Source organism: Alligator mississippiensis, chromosome 1, assembly GCF_030867095.1.
Source record: "Alligator mississippiensis isolate rAllMis1 chromosome 1, rAllMis1, whole genome shotgun sequence".
Classification (NCBI taxonomy): domain Eukaryota; kingdom Metazoa; phylum Chordata; order Crocodylia; family Alligatoridae; genus Alligator; species Alligator mississippiensis.
In genome coordinates this window covers 53106494-53131105 of record NC_081824.1, presented here as the reverse complement: position 1 = coordinate 53131105, position 24612 = coordinate 53106494, and positions in this window count along the sequence as shown.

Genomic DNA, 24612 nt, shown 5'->3' with positions numbered 1-24612 from the left:
TGCAGATTATTTTATTGTGTCTATAGTTAACCATGCATTTAAATAAGAAAGGTCCAAGTTATGGTGTAGTGATTCTTCAATGTGATTATTACATTCTTATACACATTAGTAATTAATGTTCACAGTACTTCATTTGAAAGTAACATGCATGGAGAAACTTCCAACAATGTTCTGTGTCATTGCTAATTTATCTAGAATGATTAATTGAGATTTTTTTACACTATATTTTATGTTAATAAAATTTAGTTTTCACTAAAGCACAAGCTTGAAAAATAGAATGACTTATCTGTATTTTACTAGTCATAGCAGATCTCATATCAGTCATTTCATCAATCATACATTTTATGTGTTTTCCTTTCTGTATGTAATCTCTGAGTATACAAGCAATGCTTCTAACAGTGATGCTGTTTTACCATTCCTGAGTGCCTGAAAAATGGCTAATGCAAAGGATGGGGATGGGAGAAGGTTCTCCTTCTCCTCACTGTTTTTTTGTGATGCAGTCTTAAACATTAGGTGATAATGTGTTGTAAAGTAAATACATTAATGAATTTCCAGGGACTTGATCAAGGGGAAATAAACTTACACTTAGCCACCAAGTGGAAAAAGAATCTGGCCTAGTGTCATTATATCAACAAGCTAAGATTGATATTTTGCAAAAAATAAAAATGTTGTTTAAAAATAATTAAGGTTGATTAACAGTAGCATCTAACAATTCAGAATGTTAAAAGCAAGGAAAATGACCTTTTTGGCACCTCTGACTTATGCCATAATGCCCAGGTGGCACATTGCTACTCACAATCACAGGCTTCACACATCTACAAGAAACTCTTTTATTCATCCTATGAGTAAAGAGAAATTTTGCACACAATATATTAATCTCCATCATAGTATAATCCAAACCTTATAGTTGTTTAACTAAATAACCAGTATTGCTATATGTGTACTGGTTAAGTGTGTAGTGAGTCATGTGTCTGTGAAGGAAGGAAGAGGTTACAATTAAAGTTCTACCCTACACTGAGAGAGAGAATGGACAATAAGCTGAATATGAGCCAGCAGTGTGCATTTTTTGCAAATAAGCTATATCACTAGGCTGCATTAGTAGGAGTGTTGCCAGTAGATTGAGGGAAGTGATTCTTTCCCTCTATTCAGCACTGGTGAGGCCACATCTGGAGTACTGTGTCCAGTTGTGGGTCCCCCACTACAGAATGGATATGGACAAATTGAAGAGTCCAATGGCGGGCAATGAAAATGGTCAGGGGCCTGGGGAACATGATTTACAAGGGAAGCCTGAGGGAACTGGGCTTATTGAGTCTAGAAAAGAGAAGACTAAGGGGGAATTTAATAGTAGCCTTCAACTATTTGAACAGTGATACCAGAGAGGATGGAGCTAGACTGTTCTCTGGTCTCAGTGGTGACAGATGGCGGAACAAAGAGCAATGGTCTCAAGGGAAGTTTAAGTTAGATATTAGGAAAAAACTCACTAGGAGGGTAGTAAAGCACTGGAACAGGTTACCCAGAGAGATGGTAGCATCTCCATTCTAGGAGGTTTTTAAGACCTGGCTAGACAAAGCCTTGGCTGGGATGATATAGTTGGGGATGGTCCTCCCTTAAGCAGTGGGTTGGACTAGATGACCTCCTGAGGTCTCTTCCAACCACAATTTTTTATGATTCCATGATATATATGTATCATAAGGATTTCATAACTAAAAGCCCATATTGCCATTAACCACCTATGGTGAGAATAGTTATTTAGAAGCTGGAGGCAATATTCAGCCTGTGTGTGTCAGGGCAATTATACAGATCAGAAGTAACTGGGCTCCTCAAAGTCAAACAAATGAGAAAGCTCTCATTGCTCTTCCAAATCAATATGTGTTCTTTTCATCTGAAAACTGTTGGCTTAGATCCCAGGCAACATAATTTATCTTCGAGGCATGTATAATCCCAAATAAAAAAAACATGAAGCTATACAGGATTTGGTCCTGTAACTGTAAACTGCTTCCTATTCTGTAGCAGTATATTGGGCAATAGAAAAGCCCACTGGACAAGTCTTATTTTTATGGTGTTTCTAGCTATCTTAAATTCTTAGCTAAATTTCTAAACATTTCTTTCTGTCTTGAAGCCAGAAAGTTTGATGCTATTGAAAAGAACATCAACTTTGCCCCTTTGTAATTTTTTGACTTCCTAACTTTAGTTCGGATCCCTAATATCAAAGGAAACCCCAAGGCTCTGTGTGTGTGTGGGGGGGGGGGTAGGTTATAATGAATTACAATGGGTTGACAGGTAGGGCTCATTCTTTATTATAGCATTAATTAGTTGGCTGTTAAGGCTGTTAGCTTCTTAAAGAGAGAGAGCATTTAGAAGTGATATGTTTCACCAATACTTCTCCTTTTTCCCTTTTGTCCCCCTTCAAGTTGGATCAATAGGATAAAATAATAGTGAAAATCCAGGTTTATTAGTGTCCATGCTTCTAACATATGATAATGGTGTCACTTTCATAGAAGTGGTATCTCAAGCTGGAGCTAGTAGTGAAATTTGCCAAGGGAAAGACATATAAAACACAAAAAAAAAATGTTTATGTTATATATTCCATTCCTGCAAGATTCCTTTCCTGTGAGGTGTTCAGTGCCCCCATCTCACATTGAGGTCTAGAGCCAATGGAAGTAACAGGTACTCATTACTTTGCAGGAGGCAGTCAACAACTTGCATAAATGGGCCTCCAGAGATAGAAGTACTACAATTACTAGCTTGAGGCACTCAGAATAGAGTGCCTGCTCATCAAGAAGGATGAAAAGAGTAAAGAAAAAATCATTAAATGTATGGAGCTTTGGTCATAAATGATTAACAACCCACAAAAGGACAGTCTAAGTAATGCTTTCACACTTACCATGCAGAATATACTACAGCCTGATTTTCAAATGATGTAAGGCACATAAATACTGATGCACATATAGGGTTAAATTTGTATGTGAATACACAAAGATACTTTTGGAAATAAGGGGGTGGATGCTAGTGATGTGTGAAATTTTGGCAGCTGTTTCCTTTTGGAGGTGTTTTTGTCTGTTTCAGCTCCCAAAACACCGAATCCAAAACGAAACAGAAGGCTCCAAAACATCTCCAAAACAAAACTATCTGAAATGTTTCAGATGTTTTGGAATGTTTCAGAGGTGGGCTTGCAGGGAAACTGAAATTCAGAAGAGGGAGGGGCAAGAGAAGGGGGAAGGACTGCTCTGATATTGACATCTGTACCTGGTCAGTGTCTGAGATCTGTCTCTGAGGTCCTTTCCAATCTCAGTACTCTTGGGGAGGGACAGAGAAACAGCTCTGTGTGAAGCTTTTCTCTGCCTTTTGTCAGCTGTCTGGCTGGAAGCAACAGCATGTGAAAGGTACTGGCTGGCTGCAGTGCCTGGCTTCCTAGTCAGTCTCTTGCTAGTTTCTCTTTTTGGAAAAGATTGGATATATACCTTTCCAATATATTACAGATAGAAGATATAGTAAAATAAGCAGGTAGAAGAAGATAAATATAGTAAAGACATAGAAGATATAGTAAATAAGCAAAAAGAAAAAGATAGATATAGTAAACATATAGAATATATTACACACACACATATGTATTAAACAGATAGAAGAAGATATATTGCACAGGGAAGATATATTACACACACACACACATATATATTAAACACATACAAGATATATTACACACACACACACACATTTCCCAGCAAAGCAAACATTATGAAGCATGCTGGAAAGGCAGGTGCTGGGTCTTCTGGCAGGGAAGCAAGAGGGGGCAGAGGGAGAGCTATAAGTTCCCTCCGACCTCTCCCAAACTTAGACTCACCCTCTTCCCTAGCAGCCATGGAGCTTCTCCTGCTAGTGGCAGCAAGGCAATGGGAGTAGTGTTTGCATCTGCCCCACCTCCACTAATAATAACCCCTGGCACCACCAGCATGATAAGTACCAGCATGACAGTCTCCTCCACCCCAATTTCAGTTTGCAGCATGAGCCTACCAGTGCCAGAGGAGGAGCTTGACCTGGAACCAGGGGACCTCAGTGCCATAGCCAGAGAAATTCTAGAGAAGGAGGGGGAATCTAAGCTTGTGCTCCACACCCCTCAAAGTTCCCCTAGAGCCAGGTCTCCTTCTCTGTAAGGCACTGGGGAGGAGGTTGTGGGGTCAGGTGGCTCAACTTCCCCTGTTGTTGTATGTCTGCCTACTGAGGAGGGGGATAAAGCAGGATCTGAACCCACACCCTAGAAGCAAGGGAATAGTGTAGTGTGGGATCATTTTGAGGTGGAAGATGATCCCAAGTATGCTATCTGCTTGCACTGCCGATGCAAGACCAGCCAGGGCAAGGACGAGAAACATTTTAGCACCATGGAGATGCTGATGCATAGCAGGAGGCACCAACTCCTTGCTCTTGCTCCTCCTCAGCCTGGCACCAGTGGGAACATGCCCAAAGAGAAGTCCCCCTCTCACTCCAAAGACCCCATCCCCACAAAGCAGAGGCAGGCCACCCTGGACAGGAGAGAAAGGGGGCGTGTTCCCAAGGCGAATGAGGTCACCCACAGCATTGGGAAGATGCTTGCTCTGGATGGCCAGCCCTTCTCCGTAGTTGAGCAGCCAGGGTTCAGGTGACTCATGGTGCTCATGGCCCCATCATACCACGTGCCCACATGCACCACCTTCAGCAGGACACTGGTGCCCCCCCCTGTATGAGGCATGCAGGGAAGACTTGAGGCAGAGCTGTTTAAGGCAGGGCTGCAGGTAGCCTTAGACTTCACCTCAGACATCTGGAGCAGCTGGGGTAAAGATCATGCCTACCTCTCCCTCACAGGGCACTGGTGCAAACAGTCAGGCCATTGGTAGGCTCTCCTTCAAGCTGAGGTGATGGATGAGTCCCACATGGCAATAGAGATTATAGGAGCCATGAACTGCATGGTGCAGGGGTGGCTCATTAGGCAGGGTGAGCTCACCCATGCGTTAATGGTCACCAACAATGGGGCCAATATGGTCAAGGCAGTCCATGATGCCGACCTTGTTGGCATCCTCTTCATGACACACAAGTTCCACCTCGTAGTCAGGGGCACCTTGGAGGGGGACAAGGCTGCTGGTGAGGGTACCGTCACAACCAGCCAGCTCTTTTCAAAATGCAGGAAGGTGTCAGGCTACTTCCACTGGAGCATCAAGTGGGGCAAGATGCTGCAGGACAAACAGGCAGAGCTGTGTGTCCCACAGCACAATATCATGCAGGATGTACAGAGTTCAAACACTCTGGGATTGGTTCCCTGAGTACCATGTGTGCTAGGCATGTTAGCAAAACGTGCTTAGCTGTGTTTAGTACCTTAAAACCATTTTTATGAAGAGATGTGTAGTCTATAGCTAATTAAAGTGATTTAAAAACAGCTTCTTAAAAATAAAATATTTATTTATTCACCCAAAGGTATATAGCAGCTAGAAGCTTTGTACAACAGTAAGGACCTCTATGTATAACTCCCCTCACTAAACCTTCATCTTTCCTTACAACTTTTAAGACATTCTGCTTAGTCCAGCCATGTCCATCTCTGTTTCTGGGGAAGAAAACTTTCCTACTCTATTATCTTTCCACGCATCCTTGTCATATTTCCCTGCTGACAAACCAGTCATATACACCCCTCACCCCACCTTCTTCCTTAAGACCATATCATTGAAGTTTCAGTATCTGCTTAAGCTTAAGTATCTTCCTGACCACAATTTATATATTTGTTATTGACCTGTTTTCTATTTGCTTCCATCCTAAAAACTTCCTTTGATTTAACTTCTTGCAGGAAGGCAGGATAGTATAAGCTTAAAGGCACCTGGTATTAATAAAACAATAAACATTACTCCTTCAGTCTCCAGGGAATGTTAGACATTTATATTAGATAAATATTAATTCCAGTGAAGTCAATAGAATACATTTCTAGTTCAATTGGGCTAGAATTTCACACTAACTGGGAGCTTCTACATGTGTGTCAGACTATATAGTTGTTACTGCGCAATCATTTAGTACTTGCTTAAACAGCGAAAGGCTTAAGCAAGTACTAAAAGACTATGCAATAACTAGCATTACTGCACAGTCCCAATGCCACACCCTTTTTTCCCATGCTTGTTGATACTTTACAGTAGTGTTAGCATCACGGTTCCTGCCCACCGACACTACATTGCCATAGCTTTTCACTACAGTGACATAGAGTCTCATATAAACACTCCCACTGTTATGGTGAAGGGTTTATATTATTAACATTTACTGGCATTCCAATTTAACACTTGAACCATTTTTTCTTAATGTTAGAAGAAGCTGAATGTAGTATATTTTAACTGCCTCAGAGTTCCAGTAGTTTTACTGAAGGAAATGTTATAATTTATGAAACATGATTTCCCACATTAGAGATCAGGTCTGTGATTACCAGTCATTAAGTAAAAATTCATCTCTTAAATTACATTCATTGCACAACACAAATTATACTGTATGTTAGTTTAAAACACGATAGGTGACTTAATCTTTCTAGGGATAAGCTAATTACTGAAGTGTAATGACTTAACTAGATCATAAAATTATCAGGGGATACATTTTTTTATTATACAGGCATCTACCAATCTGATTATTAACAAGCCTAGCAAGTGAATACAAGTTAACTGTAAGTTTTAGCAAGTGAAAAAACAGAAGGAGAAATGGAGAGAAAATAAACAAAAAAAATGAGTTCTCAACTTTGTCTTCTGATTCCTAGAACAGAGAGATCTAATGTAAGCTACTTTCAAGTGCTATGGAAAGAAGGAAGAAAGAAAATTTGCTATTTGTAATATTTGCTTGAAGTTCACAACCTATAAAGTTTGTCTGATGCCCTTGAACCCAAAGAACTTTGCATTTAAAGTGGAGAAAGTGCATTCATTAGTTCAGTTGGCCTCACTATATTGTATACTTCAGCCTTGCCAGTTGTAGTATAAGGGCCTTGTTACATGGTAATTGTAAGCAACTTGTGGAACTCTTAACCCCTCTATTGGTTGCAGGTTAACACCTTTTAAATGGCTTAAATCACTCTTTATTCACCTTAAAGTTATGCCACTCCAGAGCAGGATTCTCTCTCATCTGCCTAATTATGTTCCTGTTCCATTAAGGTGTGACCACTTCTCACAGGTATACTGCCCCAGTTGAAGTCCCCCAGCATCGCAGAATGCAGTGGGCAAGCAGGGATGCCAGGGCACAGTAGGGCTAGGTACGATGCCTCACGCCCTGGGGACATCAAGCACAGTGCAGCACCTGAAAGCATGGTGGCTGCAGTGCCTCATGCTGCTGCCTGGACTGGCTCACTGCTTCCACAGCTTGCAGAACAGGGGAACCAGCTCTGGAGAAAAAAACGATTGGGCCCCTCAGAGCTCAAGCAGCAGGCCAGTCTGGGCAGTGGCTGGAGGCACTGTGACTGCTGGGTACTCCAGGGCTGGAGCAGTAGCTCTGCCAAGCAGGAGCAGCAAGCCAATCCCGTCCCTGGAATATTTATTGGTATTATAGCCAATACCAATACTTAAAACAGACTAAAAAAAATACGCAAAATGTGAAGACATTCTGACTTACAGCACTTCCTTCCTCATATCTTTGTGACAAGGTATTTAACAGAATTTGAAGATTTGTTGAAATCTGTTAGGGCTACACTGTGAGTGCTTCTGTTATGGCTCCAAACTTGTGACCTCTGGGCTATCAACTGAGCACCTTAGCACCCACACTACCCCAGCTCCTTTTTGTTTTGTATTAACAAACATTTTACTTATAGGTTCCTAGTCCTGCCGCTGCTCAACAAGCCTCTAGTGGCAAGTCACAGCTCTGCAGGTTAGGGACAGTCACAGTCTCATCAGAGATTGTTTTTCACCTTAAGATGTGACTGCTCCACTAAGCTAAACAACACTAAGCCAATTAACTTTTGTTTGTCTTACAGCGTAAGGTGTAAGAAGGTGCTATGATTTAAAGGACAGTGCAGAGACTGGTGAAATACTGTAAATGTGGAGATGACCTACTGAGAACTTAATTTTTTTCAATCTCTGCAGTAAAAACTCCTCAGTCTATTAAAGCTGGAAATAAGTTTGTTGGGTTTTTTTTATGGGAGGATTAACATATATACTTGCTATTTCCATGCATATACTAAAGGCCTGCCTCTGTGATTCTAACATAATGGGTGCATCTGCATATGCAATTAATACACCTGAATTTACTGTGCAGTAAATTCAGGATCATTAAAATGCTTCCAGGCACATGTCTATATGTGCACTCAGGTTGGGAGCAAATTGAGGTCAACAAGAGCAGCCTAGTCCAGGCCTGCTCCTGCCCTGCTCTGCCCATGCCAGTGCCGAACTGCACCCAATACACCTGCAGAGCTCTTGGCAAAGTGCAGGCAAGTGTCAGTGTGTCTGGTCCCCATGTCCCCATGCCTGCCTGCTCCTTGCTTGGTGTCTTGAGCTGCATGCTCCCAGCCTTGCCTTGTGCTAGCGCTTGTTTGTCCAGACATAAATGTCTTCTGAGAGTGTTTCTCCTGGGAGAGTGAACTTCTGTACACATACCTTCTGAGGGAAGCAGCAGCACAGTCCTCCAGCATCCCAGCATGCTTTGCTCCCAAACCCTTTCACGGTCCAAGGAGATAGTGTATCACTCAGCCTGGACTGCTCCAGCCAAGCAGACAGCCTCTTCATAAACCCCTCATTGTGCTGCAGGGAGACACTGGTTGTGTACTGCTGTCATCTGTTGCCAGGCAAACTGGGAACCCTACAAAACACACTGAGATGTATGCACAAAGGCTCCTTGGATGCACAGCATCTTAGTCTTTGAATGTCTGTTTAGTGGTCGCCAAATAAGTTTATCTACCAGGAAAACAAACCTGAGAGGACTCTCCCAGATCATTTGAATATGTGTACAAAACCACACATAGACCTTCGTGCTTCCAGTTGTATGTCAGAAGACCAGTGCTTTGATCTTACAAACACATAAGCACATGTTTAATATTGCTTTCATGATTAGCTCCAGTGGATCTTGATTTCCATGGATTTCTAGGGGGAACAAGTCATATGAGAAAAATTAAGTATGTGTCTAGATGTCTTAAGGACTAAGCCTTAAATTTTATGATGAGAGAACAATTCTAGAAGTATTAAAATTTGTAGAAGTTGCTTGACCTCAGGAAAAGTGAGTCTTTAAATCCACAAAATTGTGATAAAACTTCCTGATAGTGGGTTAGAAGAGTTACCCAATTCTGTCTTTCTAAATAAGTACTTATCTTGGTAACAAACAAACCTTTCTTTTAGATCTTAAATTAAATATTAATTTTAGACTAAAATGCGACAGAGTCTCTCCTGTGTTTGCACTTACAACTTTATGTAGGGTGCTGAAGGGATTACTTTCAGTTCCAATCTTAGCCAATTGTTTCCCTATCCATATAAAGAGTTTAAGTCATTTTCCCCAAAGGTGGTTTTCATTTTTAGTATGCTTATTTATAGCTTTAATATATTTTTTCTAACCTTCCCATCCCTCACCTATCTACCACTAACCCTTGTACCACTCTGAAGCATCTGGATGTCCTTTTGGAAGATATGCTATAGTCCCATGCAAGTTGCTGGATTCAATACAGGCACAACTGGGCCAAATTCTTTGATCTATGTCATATAGGAGATCTGAACAAATGATTTAATGATCCCTTCTAATTATGAAGCCTATGACGCTATACGAATAAGTCTGTGCAAACAGCTTGTATTACTTTTAAAGAAAGAAATGTCTGATATTCCAGCTTTCAGCAATATATTGTTTTAAATGGCTACAGTAAACTATAAAATAGGGTGAGTAAAAGAAATGCAGGTAAATCACAATAGTGGGCACTTCCAAAATACAAATAAGTGAAAAGGCACAGTGCTAAGCACTACTAATTTGCCCCATCTGTTCCACAGGTAGACTTTAATTTACAAAGGATCAGGGTGCAGTAACCTTGTGCATCTTGCAATTACAGATTATAGGAAATACATGATTAAAATGTGGAAATTATTTCAAGTCAGAATATATTTGGAACAAATTTAATAAATGCAAATTGCTTGAATATTTGAAAGCTCCCAAATGTTGACCTCAATGGAACTAGATCAATAATAGTCAAGGAGAAGCCGCTGTTCTTTTCCCCTCTGGACCAGATGTTTCATTTCCTGCCAAGCCTGCTGTTGCTAATCAGTACTGGGTCTGGCCTTAATAAAGCTGTCCTGAAGAAGTCCTGTGGGGGCAAATGGTAACATGACTAAAATGTGAAGGAAATAGTCTTATGTGCTTTTATTGCTAAATGTACTTCATCCACAGAAATATTTTAAACTTTTGAATGAATAAATACATTTGCAGACCAATAAGACCTCAGCAGTTACTTGATACACCTCACTTTATCTTTATTCCATCTTCAGAAATGGTTAAATACAGGTCACATCTAGAGAGCTGCAAAGCACTTGGAACTCCCTCTGAAGTGATGGTAATATAGTCATTTAATAATATCATACGGCATAGGCCACTACTCTGTAAACACTTCTATATGGTGAATAACTTTAGTACTTTTAGAACAAAAGGAAACACTTTTATAAGAGCGTGTGTGATCAGGTGTGAAGATAAAGAACTAGATTATCCCTAAAATACCTTTGAAGAACAAAAAGAAAGTTGGTACAATTTGTCCTTGTGTCTGTAAACTGCTTTATTCATTGGTTGATTTTTACAGGTCTTTCTGACTTTTCCATTAGAAAATAATAGCATAGAGAAGAAAAAGCAATGTCTGTGGAGCCTTCAGATAAAAAAAAAAAATATTGGATAAATTCCATACATTTCAGGTTATTATGTAGATGTTGGTCAATTTTTACATTATAATTAATTAATTTATGGTGTAAATTTTATAAAGAAATAGATGTTTCCAATTTTGCAGAAAAGTGTTCATGTTCTTATTATGGATGTGAGTGTTCTTACATGTTTATATATATATACTGTATTATGATATATATATTGATCTTATATATATATGAGATATGATGAAACATATATGCATATTGCATATACAGTAGTTATGTTTTTCATTATGATGCATTCTTTAATTTAATGATAGTCTATTTTTTATTATGATTCATTGCACAGAATGGATGGTGCTTGGGGAATGAAGCAATTCCGTATTTCTTTTTTAGCTTCAGCAGTGGATGTTTGATCCCATTCCTTATTTACTGCACACCATACAAACCTGACACTGAATACAAAATGATCTCCTTATGGTATTTTCCATGGCACTCATCATCACAATGAATGCTTAATTCACATTAATGAATTTATTTTCACAACTCTCTTTGGAAAGGAAAGAGAGCAAGACAGTGTGAGATGTCTGAGGTCACACAATGAATAAGTGGTAGCTAGGATTAGGACTCAAGAGTGCCAGACTCCCAACTGTGTAAAGCATTCTTCCATTTGACACAGTCTCACAGTCTCCTAGACCTGTGAACAAGAAGAGTTCTCAGTAAAATCAGTCATAGTTGTGAATAATCAGTTTTCTGCAAATCAGATCCCAGATTTCTCCAGTTGAGAAACCTGACAATGAGAAACATTCAATTAGTGAATACAAGTCCAAATTTTGGCTTGTGTACTTATTCAGCATCATATAGGAAGATTGTGACCATGTCTATTATGACTGTAGTATAATGTAAACATATGAGAGCTAAGTTTGAACTAGCTAGCTCAGGCATTGGCATAGCATGGGGTTACATGGACTTTGTTCAGGACCATCTGCTTCAGTAATTCATTCACTTCTAAGGCAGATTTGGCAGCCTATGCTAAGCTTCATGCTGTACACTGCTAGGAGTATCTGAACTAGCTAATTTAAAACCAGCTTGAGCATATTTACACTGCACTACAGTCACAGAAGTGTAACATAACCTGGAACAGAGGAATCAGTAGACTTGAACTTTCCTGCCTCTTAGTTATCTGACTTAACTATGGCCCCCTGTACATGTACAGGTAAAGGTGCAATGGTATCTAATGTGTGATCCACGCAATCACACCTCCTGCCATGACCACACTGACTCCCCCTGCACCAACAACAACCAAATTCTCACAGCTGGAAGACCCCCTCAGTTGAGGGGCTCCCAGCTGTGAGGGTGATCCACATACCCACGGGCTCAGGGGTATATGAAACCCGTAGGTGTCAAAGATTGCAGTAGCCAGGATCCCAAATGCTCAGGAGTATGTGAAACCCCTGCGCCTGGGGCATCATAGCTGTTGTGATCACCCTCACACTGGCTCAGGGATGGGTCAAATTCCCACTAGTGTGGCTGCTGCAAATTCCCAGATTCAGGGGTGTATGAAACCCCTAGGTCTGGGTGATCATAGCAGCCATGATCCCCAAGGCTCAGGGGTGCATGAAACCTGGTCCACTGTGCAGCCAAGAATACAAGATTCAGGAGCCAGTTATATAAGGAGCTTCCCCCCCCCCCCCCCCTTTTACCTAAACACTGTCTAATGTAAAATGCAGAAATGGTCTCAGCAGCATGGACCAATACCAATGTCTTTCTCTCCAGATTGGGTGCCCTAACCAATAGGACACAGAAATATGATCTCCTCCTTGCTTTGTTCCTTTCCCCAGGATCCTTGCCCTCTTGACAGTCAATTGTCTCAGCTGCAATAGGACAGATGGAGGGTGGTGCCTCACCCAACCATTTTGTAACCCACTAGTGAGGACACTCTACCAAGAAGTGAAAAATACATATTTGAAACTTCTCAGGATGAGGAGAACCCAAAGTCCATGTTTATGACTTCCAGTCTAAGTGCTCTACTAAACTGTTATGAAAAAGGGGGGCATTTGGCAATGCTACCACCGATTTATCACTGTATTTTTCATGTGAAAATGGTTGCAGATACTGAACTTTATACTGAAATCAGTGCTGTAAGTGAGATTAAGCAGACTCCAAGGATATCTAATGGGGTACACTTATCTGGGGGTGCAAGTAGATTTTATGCATTATTTCCATTCCAATCTAGGTTGCAATGAAATGTATGTGGTATGTAGACACCTAATTACTCTGACTGGGATTACTCTGGACATGCTCAGAAGGCTAAATATCAGTACGAAGGGATCTTTTCAGACCAAAACATGGGTACTAAAGTAAATTAAGCATCAAAAATTATTTCCATCCACTGGAGCTGAGTTGATCTGGGTCAGTAACTGCTTAAAATTTGCCTGCATTCTTTTTATTTGCTGTTCCTCCCACTTCCTGCTCTCCAGTGGTCAGCATAATTTCTCCTTCTGGCATGGCCCAGGCACTGAAAAAGTTCCCTATGCTTCAGTCAACAGGAAAACAACATCTCTTGATAGCTTATAATTCAGTTAAATCTGAAGAAAATATCATGGCACTAGCCTATGTTACTTCCAAGCCACAGGGTTTTCCCTCTGCTAGATACCTAAAGCGTGCTTCAAAAATGGAGATGTCTGTGCTTCTCAAACAAAGAAAGAATACAACAATCATTAATAACAGAAAATGTTTGTCAGGCAGCCTAAATATAGGGGCCACTACCTGTATTATATAAATGAAATTTTAATTACAACCTTATAAAGTATACCAGACTTATTTCAGCTTTGTTATAGTAAACCATTTACTGGTTTAACATAAGTGAAAACTGTTTTAATTTTGCTCACATTATGATTGACTCTGTAAAGAGAGTTATGATGTTATATATGAAGGGAACTGTATAATCATAGAAGAGGCAGTAAGAGCACTTTGATTTAGTTCTTTCTTATTTTTTTACTTTAATTTGCAAATAAATGTGTTGACGTTAAAAGATGTGGAAATCCAGTAACATTTAGTATGAAGGACTATTTTTGGCATGTCACAACTACATCATGCATTTTTATTAGCATATTTTTGTACATTTCATTTTGTCATTTGTATAACACCTATTTTAAGGATTAGTATGGCTCCAGGATATGAAATTGTAATGAGATTGTGAAAGGTTGAGGGAAAAAGTGATAGAGAACTAAATCAAACAACTTCTTGCTGTACTTTTCCAGCTTTAATACTCAACAGGGTATGAGATGAAACCTCAATGTGGATACTGGGGCCACTCAAGTACACACAGATTGTAAAATCTCCTTTTATCATTTGTACAGTTTAGCAAAAATTCAGGCAGTAAATTGGTGGCTGTGAAGTCAAGACAACTGGAGCCCCTTAGCCCATAAAGGTAATCGGCTTCATAAACTGTAGAATAATTTAAAGGATGGGGGCAGAAGTTTTGAAGTTGAAAGCAGTGGTTTAGAACTCAGTCTGCCTAATCAAATAAGATTGTTTGATGGTAGTACAGGGGTTTTTTTCTTTTTTTCTTTTACAACTGTTGCTTGTATCCTTATGGAAAATACTATTTGTGGGGTTTGCATCAGAGAAAAGGAAGGCCCTCTAGCACAGTGGTTCTCAATTATTTAGACTCAAGGCACTCCTCCATAACTTTCCTGAATTTAGCTCATTCTAGTGGAGAACCACTGTTCTAATGTCACAGCTTGCCTATTTTATCTCTAGGAGCCAAGCCACCATGACTAGGTGGAACTTCTCTGGGCACTTCTGTTTTCAGGGAGAGCCTGAGAAGCCAGACCAGGAAATAGTTGTGGCATAAACAGGAGCTCCTGCCTACATTACTTTTCCTCATTTTGATTCTGACTTCTACCAACATCAGAATGTTCCCTGAAATTTTGGACTTGGATGGAGGTAGCCACCCAAATCTGTTGCATTACCCTCAACCAGATAGGGGAGCTCCTCTAGAGAAGGGGGAGCAAGAGATCTCACCATCCAGGCAAATCTGCAGAGATATTGCCAGTGATTGCTCCAGCCTTCTCATTGCACAGCAGGTGAAACCTAATGTAAGCAGGAGGATTGTGCCACAGCCACTTCCTCATCTGGTTCTGCAGGTGTCTCTTAAACCAGAGGTATGCAGGGCAATTTCATGTAGCTGTGGCCACAGTAGCAGCAGCTCTAATGCCATAACCCCCTCAAAAGGGTCCTGTGGTACCCTGGTTGAGAACCACTCTTTTAGCAGGTAACCACTGGGGAAAAGGTCAATACTGGGACAGAACTGGTTCTTCCAAATATGACACGAATTACTGCTTAGGAAAGTATCTCAGCACAAGTTTAAGTAAAGCATTACACAGAGTCTTAATGAGTTACAGTTATTTTGGTCAGCAGGTGCTGTAATGACAACCCCAAAACCAATGGCTACAACCATGAAAGGACACGGCTGTTCAAGTGCTGCTTAACTACTGTTGTAGCTGCCTAAAACTCGCTGCTAAAATTCCCTAAACTCCTGAAGAGCTATATCCGTAAGTACTATCTATTTTAATATCTGTAGCAGAACGTGTGGCCTTGGTTCAGGAATTTACACTTTCTGAACAATACATTCAGAGAGGGGTCTTAGAATAGGATTTTTTAACAATCACTGTAAGGGGAACTATCTTATCTTGCCACTGTAAGAAAACTACCTAATCTTCCCAATAGAAAATGCTGTGGATTGAAGTGTGCCTTAAATCCTTCCTGTTTTTGGAAAATAGGTAGGGGTGGATCCACGGAGGGATAGTGGCACATATCCACCCACATTTCAGTCAACTACACTGGGGGAACAGCAGCTAGAGACTTTTTTTTAAGTCCCCAAAACAAGTAAGAATTCCTTCATCCCTTTCTCTCCATGCTCACCAGCAGATCCCACCCTCCCCTTTCTACCCCACTCCCATGCCCATCATTGCCATTTTCTCTGGCTGCCCCAGGAGTATGGGGGGAAAGCAGCACCAGAGCCACTCCTGCCCACTCCATGCCCAACTTGACCCCCCACCCCCAAGACCCCTCGCCTCCCAGGTCATTTGGAGACAGCAGTAGACACTGGGGAGGAGGGAAGGGAAGGAAATATGCCACTGAGTGCGGAGAGGAGGGAAGAATTTTACCTTGAGGGACTTTTAAAAAATCACCCACTGTGGCTCTTATAGCACAGTCTGGTATGTGGAGAGGGGGAGACTAGGAGCCATGGTGTGGAGACTGAGAGCCAGGGTGTAGCCACCTCTGCAGCAGAGGTCACACCTCCCTTTCCAAAATCCTAGATCTGTCCATGGGCATAGGACTGTAGTCTGTGCTGCACAGATTCATTAAGCCCTTGGCTGGGGTTAGGTTCCTAAATGCATTCTTCCAAAAATTAAGCAGGAGGCAGTCCTTTCTCTTTAGAAAACAGTCAAGATTGCCAGGGTCGTGCGCTTTCATCCAATAGCTGAGAAGTTGGAGCACTCACACAAGATATTAGGCACTTCAGTTGAACTCCCTTCTGTGAATGAAGAGCTTGAACCCACATCTTTCATATCTCCCCCCACTACAAAAAAACCCCCAAAAGAATTATAATCACCTGTATTAACGGTAAAATATTCTGGGATTGGGAAAGTATTGTCTAACTGTTGCAGGCAATGTAGAACAGTTTCAGTATTCTATGGGCCAGAGAGAGTATTACTTTCTACTCTACCATAAAGGCAATTATCTAGACGAGTAAAGACCCAGGTTTCAGTTCTTGCTTCAATAATCTCTTTAAGTATTTAATGGAAAACATTAATTGGAACAGGAACTGGAATGCCAGTCTTCTCCTCCCAAGTGAATGTTCTGATCATGAAGGTAACAGTCAAGTGAATTATCTCTCTCTTTGGCATAATAAGATCACTTAATTATTCCATGCAAATTGAAATAACTTCCTTAGAAGGGATTGAGGGTCCAGAACTATCCATAAACTGAGGAGCAGGATCCTCTTCTTGAAGTTAGCAGATCAAATTTCTCCAGGCAGAGAAAAAGAATGGACCTCGGTCTCCCATATCCTGAACACTTAGCTGTTGATAAAAGAAAGGTCAACAGTGCCACTGCTAGCATTTTGAAAGGAAGTGCTGGTGTAGCTACCTAACTTCAGAAGAGGGTAGATGGAGGTGCTTCCCTGTGGCTCACAGTAATGTCCAAGGGAGCAGCTGAACTTCTGAACATTTTCTCTTAGCTACAATACACAACTTCCTACTCCCAATATTGGCTTTTGCAGATCACATTCCTTGACGCCTAATTGTCCCTCTGTATTCTACGGTGAGCATAAGCACCTTCCTCAGGCTATGGATTCTACTAGTCAGTGGTAGTTAGTTTTCTAAACTCCAAATCTGGATCATGACATTTTCAAAAAGATGTAGAAGTTTTGGGATTATTTTCTGAAGCTATTTTGAACTAACAACTAATAAGTGTTTTGTTTTATAGCCCTTTCATAGTTGGATGCAACTGGATGAAAGTAATCCACAAAGGGAGCTAATTTTTGTTTATCATGAATGTGTACTTTGTTTAGCAGGCACTTTTGAGGTACTACAGTCATCTTTTTAATTTGTTGTTATACATTCTAAATTGATTTACCAAGGTCATTCATTTTAGTAGTCTTGTGACATTACTTTTAATAAATCTAATCATGCGGGCAAATATGTTTTAATAATATATGGAATTGTGATAGTACTCAAATTCTGGGCATATCTATATTAGCTATCATAATAAAATATCACTAATCCTTACTACAAATAGTGAGATAAATGTGTAAATTATTCAAATACCCTGAATATGCTAGACAACTGGTGTCCTCAAATTGTTTAGATGCTTAAATGAAGTATATCACAATATTTTATTTTTAAAAGTGAAATTAGTACACTACAATCCAAGTCTCAACTCATAAACAGAAATCCACATTGATAACACCCAGCCCATCTCTTACTTGAAAACCTAGGGCAGGGACCTTTTCAGTGCTTCCTGAAACCTGACATTTATTATGTCTTTTCAGGCCATATTGAAGCAAGTGTCGAGGAGTTCCATCTGCTTGGGGCATCTGTTGAAAATGCCTTATCAGGAGTATAAATCTGTTGAAAATGCCTTATCAGGAGTACTTCTAGGTTAAATTAGAAACTGCTTGTTATTGGCATATAGAGCTTTTTCCCTCTGTCTCCTCCAGTGGCACATTTTTAAGACCAAATGCCATCGCAATGGGTAAACCATATTCTAAATCACACCCCAAACATGTAGCACCATGAACTTGAGAGCTGGTTTAGGAACATCAAATTAGTGAACCATAGACCTGGAGGAACCTAGTGTAGTCACTTTTCAGATAGCAATAAGAAGCCATTCTTTCACTCATATAAGTTCCTTCTTCTGAGTATTTTGATGCCGGATAAGTTGCATGATTTTCTCATACAGCTCTATGAATTCCTGCTTCCTTCTGCAGAAATTCTAGAGCTATTTCAGAGTATCCTATATTTGTAAGCTAGTACAGTCTCACCATGGTCTGTTCATTTTTCTGCTTCAGTACCACTGGCTACAAGTGCAAATTAGGAGGTAGTTGCAACACTTATCACATTGTCTAAGTATGGTGTCTTTCTGTGATTTAGAAAGAAATAAAAAAGCCATCAAGCAGCTTGTGGTGCACTTAACATACAGTAAAAAGCAGCGGTGTAGGCCAGAGAAATGCCACAGAGCCAATCCATGGGACTGATCTAGCACAGGGTCAGTGCATGGGAACAGTCCTGTGTGCCAGCTCAGCCCTACATGCCAGATCCAGCAGTGCATCATCCCAACCCTGAGCATCACCCAACCCCAGTTGCCAGCCTGACACCATGCACTGGATCCAGCCACAGACTGATCCTGGACCCTGCACCCATCACACACCTGCATGATAATCTAGTGTTTAGGTCATGTTGTCTAGTTCACAAAGCTCCCCATGTGTCTGGAAATTTGGCAGCAAGGGAGCTGCAATCAAGGCTGCCACTACTCCCTTGCTAACAAATTTTCAGACCCATAGAGAGACCCACAGGCAAGATGATATGGCCTAGCAGGCCAGATTTGGCCTATGGGCCAGAAGTTGAGCATCACTGGCATAATTAGTTAGCCAGGAATCAGAAAATGGCTATCTAATGAATCCCTGATTTGGTCCACCAGTACAAATGCAAAGAAGAGATAAAGAGTATAAACAGACAGAACAGACCTATGTGATGGCAAAGTAAAATAACACCCAACCTTAGAAAGCAAAGACACAAAAATCTGCTCACGTTGCACCACAAGTTAATTCCTAGGAAGGTTCCACTTTGTTTTGTGTTTTTAAACTTGGAATACAACCCTATAAATTCTTAGCACTAGACACTTGTATGAGGAGCAGCGGTGTAGTTGCAGATACTTAGGGGATAGTGTGTGTAAGGTAACAGAGCATGAATTATTGGAGGTGGATTTTCCTGGTTCAGTCACAGAGTGAGTATACAATGCTGTATGGACACAATAGGTGCATCTGCACATGGCATTAATGTGCAGTAATAAACTCTGTAGTTTATTGCTTCAGAGTTTATTGCTCCCAGGAAGCTCCTAGGCACACTATTCACACACATTCCTGAATTGCAGCACATTGAGCCAGGTCGGAGTAACCCTGGGTGGCAGGCTTGCAAGCAGGCAGCCCCCACAATGAGGCAACCTCATGCCCTAGCCATCTGGGTCAGTATCTACACATGTGCTGCTGAGCATGAAAAAACTCCACAGCAGGATAGGATTTGTATTTATAAGTTTATTAATTTTCTGTGCCCTAATAAGGGTGTCTGTGTAAACACTGAGATTTTTACTGAGGAGCTTATTAGAAGGAATCTAGGTTTTCTCTTTCCCATGGAAAACCAGAGAAAAAGCAGATTTTCCCCTGTACCAGAGAAAAACATGGATTTTCCCCTCTACTGGAGGGAAATGCAGATTTCTCATTTTAACAGAGAAAACTGGGTTTTGCAGTTTTACAAAAAGTTCTCTGAAGGCTGGCAGAGTTCTAGCCTGCAAAGCTCTGGGAGAGAGCAGGGGGATGGATGGTAAGGCAGAGAGCACTCATTTACATGTGTATGCACATGGCCGCCAGGCAGCGTGGAGAGTGGATCCCACAGGTAAGTGTGTGTCTGGGGGAGGGGATTGAGGCCCCCCATAGAGAGGGAGGGAGGAAGAGACAGAGGGAGTTGGGCAGGGCTGGGGCTCAGGGTGCTGCCCAGATGGGTGGTGCATGGGGCTTGGGGCCTGAGGCAGGGCCCCAGTGGGGAGCAGGATGGGACCACAGGTATCTTGTTTGGGGGTAGGGGGGGCAGCTCCCCACCACTTCACACACTTCTGGGGGGCAGGGGGTAACTGTGCCACCCGGATCTGTGCGTGGGGTGGGGGTGGTGTGGGCTGCCCACTGTGGGTTCAGGCTCCCATTCTGCTGCCCTTCCACAGGGCCTCTGCACCCTGGTGGGTGTGACCTGGCACTGGAGGGCAAAACAGGGCCACACAGGAAATCTGCTTGCTTCTTTGAGCTCCTCAGTGCCCTAGTGAGGCACCCCTTGCACATAGCAGCAGCAGGAGAGGAGGCATGAGGTTTTGCCCTTCACTGCTGCTATGAACACAGGGACACCTCGCCAGGGAAGTGCAGAGCTTGTAGCAGCAAGCGGCTTTCCTGCAAAGCCCTGCTCTTTCCTGCAGAGCTGGGTTGCACCTGCTGGATTGCAGAAGCCCTGGTGCTTTGCAGCAGGGCAGGAGCCTGAGCCCACAGTGAGCAGTCCATGCCTGCCCCTGCCCAATGTGTAAATCAGGGGGGCATGGGTCTCCCCTGCCTTCCCTGGGAGTGCACGCAGAGCCAGGGAGCTGGCTTCACCACTGAGCCTGCTGTAGACAGGCAGCAGGCAGCTGAGTGTAGGGGGAGCCAGGCTTTGCTCCATTGCAGCAGCCGCCACCTCCTGCCAGGGGCCCATAGCCTTGGCAGTTGAGGACTCTCTCAGGCAGGACTGGGGGGCAGGGAGCTGTGGGTGAGGTTGTGAGGGGCACCAGCAGGGATGGGGGACTGTAGGGAAGAGTGAAGGGCCAGAGTAGGGCCAGGGAGGCTGGGGGTGGGGAGGGGAGTGAGGAGCACAAGTAGGGCCAGGGGGCTGGAGGAGTGAGGAGCCTCTCCTTTTAATGATGGGTTTTGGGGGTTTTATCAGATAATTTTCAATTTTTTAACAGAAAAAAAATAGGATCCCTGCTTATTAGTCAGCTCAGCAGTAAACTCCTGGATTTCCTAGATCTTCAAGTCTGGGTCTGTGTCTTTGCATGTTGTTATATAACACTTGACATAATGGAACTTTGATCCAAACTGGAGCTTCCAGTCACTGCTGCACTATCAATAATTTGCCTAACTTCCCCAAAGGCTCAAAGAGAAGTTCTACTCTGTTGTCTGTTCAATACATTCATCTGTCAGCACCAAATTTAACTTTGAAAACAAGAGAGAAGATACAGTTTATAGCATTTTCATCAGACAAATGGTGATACTCAGCTTTGCATCCCAATGGTTGTGTCTACACATGCATTTATGCATGTCTATATTTACTGCATGTTAGCTTAATGCGCATTAAGGCTATTTTAGTCTCATATCTACATGTGCATACATTAAGGCACATTAACGCCATGTGCACAGACTGACACGAGACTAAAGTTAGTCCCAAGTCAGTCCATACACAGCGTTAATGTGCCTTTACAGGTCTGCACGTATGTTAATGCACTTTAGCTATTGGCACCTAAAATTGATAAGTGATTTTAGGTGCAAATAACCTAAAATCGCCATTTTTAAGGTGCATTAAGGGCACACACATGTAGACATGTGCCCTTAATGCACTTTAAATCTGGATAAAGCACTTTAAATTTTGACTAACTCTGATGTTGCTGAGGCAATGCATACAATGAATAGCTTATTGATGCTAGCTTCAGGCAGGACTAAGAGATGGGCAATTAGAAAAATATTCAGAGGTTTTCTTTTTTGTTGAATCCAGGATTAAGCATAGCAATAGTGACTAAGAATTTGGCTAGGATTTTGTCTAAAAAACTGTTCTAGATTATGTCAACTATCTTAATCTCATTAAGATGTAAAAATCTAGTCAATTTAAATCAAATAATAATTTGGCACATGTTAAGTTAGTCATGCCTATAGTCTGCCCTTTCTGAAGAAGCAAGGAAATTGCATTTCACAAGGGAAATTACTCCCTTGTTCTTTAGAGAGTGGTGGATTAAAAGGTCACCTCACCTACCCTTTCTTGCCACTGCTTTGAAACCTTACCATGACCACACAGAAAAAATTGTTAATCTGCATTTGGCAGGAGGACAGCAAAAGTGCTTGAAGAAAACTGTTTGGATGCTTCCTGGAAAACAGCTCATATATGACTGTGGCTTGCTGCTACAAAATGCTTATGAGACCAAAGATTCTGGTATTTTCATATGGGGTGGGTCCTGGGCATTGGTGGTTTCTTTGACTGGTTTTTACCTTCTGGGGGTGTGCCAATCAACACTGGTGCAGTTTGAAAAGAGGCAAGAAAAATTAAGTATATCATATGTGTTCACATCATTGCCACATGTAGTGAAGTTAACAGGTAACTGATTACAAGTTCTGCGTGGCTTTCTTGCTTATGCTTTACTGTAGGTCCTTACATACTGATTTTTTTAAAAACTACTTCCCATATTTTTTAGGTCTGAAATTGTGTTGAATTCCTTTGAGGTGACCTTTAATTTTAGGGGTATAATTTTATGGATAAAGGCTTTCACCTTTGATCTTCTATCAGTTTAACTGTAAATCTCTGTTGATTTGATTCTTGACGTATCATATAATTTGGGGCAGGGGGAGGTGGTTAATTGTTTGTTTTGTTTTTTAATAATTCAATTAAATATTTAGGGTATAAATGGGATCATTTGTTTCATTGCAAGTAACTGTACAACAACCACCAGCAAACAAAATAGCAATTTATAAAATTGACAATTGTATCAAGGGAGACAAAAATAACAATACGGTCAGTACAGCTGCCTATGAAAGAACACTTTCTACAGTGTAATAATGGGGAAAACAAAAGAAAGACATAATTGACACTGTCAGAAACAAAACAGGTAAAGTACAAGGTACAAAGTATAAACTTGAACTTCAGGAAACCGTAACATCTTGGCCATGTGGAGGCCTTCAAATGTACTGCAAGATTTCTTGCTTTTTTTCCTCCCAGTAGAAAAGCCTACTTGGAGAGAAGCAGGCATGGCTGGTGAATTTAGACTGGTGGGGCAGGTGGAGCTGCACACAGCACCCTACAGTAATTTCATCTAGATTATATTGTCGAATCTTACTAATAAGAATGTCATGGTAGACAGTGGGGGTGTGCAAAGTGGGCCCTCTTTGATTTGGCCTGAATCAGGACCAGTGATTCTGTGATGTATTCAGTCTAATCACTTGGCATATATAAATCACAGTAGCCTAGATTAGGTTTTACATTACCTGATTATTCTTCATTTTTCTTTTCAGTGGTGACCCTGAGTCTCACTCTCAGACATATCTTGTTGTTAAAGGATTCTTCTGGGAGCATGTAACTTAAACACCACTGGGTAATGACATACTGATCTATTCTGTTGAGGTTTTGAACTTCCTATAAAATTATTATTTTTTTTTTTTGTTGCCCAGAAATATGAAAACCCACAGTATGTTATTTATGATAAGGTTCTTTTATTAGGTATCTATCTAATTTTTATACATTGTTCCTTAGGTATCAGCATCTCCTGAGCTGGAAGAAATGACAGAAGCCTGTTTCCCAAGCTCCTGATTAATTCTTTCCACAGTTGAGGTAAGTATCATGTCTCTTATATTCTTTAAACATCAAAAACTAAACTCAAACAGCATAAACACAAATAAGATTCTGTCTTTTGGGCTTGATGTTTTGCCTACTTTTTTTTTTCCCCCTTCTAAAACAAGATTTTCACCAAACACGGTGCCTTCCCCTTTAAGTACTTTAAATGGTGCAGTGCCAGGCTTGTTGTATTTCTGTGTTTCTTCTTTACAATACTGCTCCAGCCCAGCCCATCGTTATAACCAAAGAATTTCAGAAAAGTTTTAATTGGAACTGTTGGACCCTGCCATCTCTTCTTGACTGATCCCCAGTTCCCCAATATCACACCATCTCCAGGATCGCGTTCCTGGCAAGCCACCTGCTACTTAGAGGTATATAGAAAAAACATTTAAAGCTATGTCTATGTCCGAATCTCCAAGTCTTTCTGAATCTCTCCGAGTTGATTTGGAGGGTTCTGATTTGATTTGGAGAGATTAAAGAGTCCTTTGATTTGATTTGGATTCAGAGATTCAGCCACTGAATCGGGCCGAATCTCCACTGAATTGAATCAAGGACTGAAGCTTCACACAGCCCTAGTAGACAATGTCAAATGCCTTGCTAAAATCAAAGTATATTGCATCCATTACATCCCTTTTCTTCTTCACCTTAGCCATTGATAACTGTCCAATTATTTTTATATGTATCGTCTCAGAGCTCAGTCTTCAGGGCAGTAAAGTGGTCTAATGGATTAAATCAGTGTCTTACACATGTCCATTATTACATACTTGGGCTATTCATGGAAAAAATGGAACACCAGAATTCAATGAATTTAGGTCACAGTTGGAGGCTAGTAACATATTGATCCTAGCCTCCATGTATGTAAGTCTTTCTTAAGAAAGTGTGAATAGGCAAACAAAACAAGACTCACTATTAGTATAGAAAAT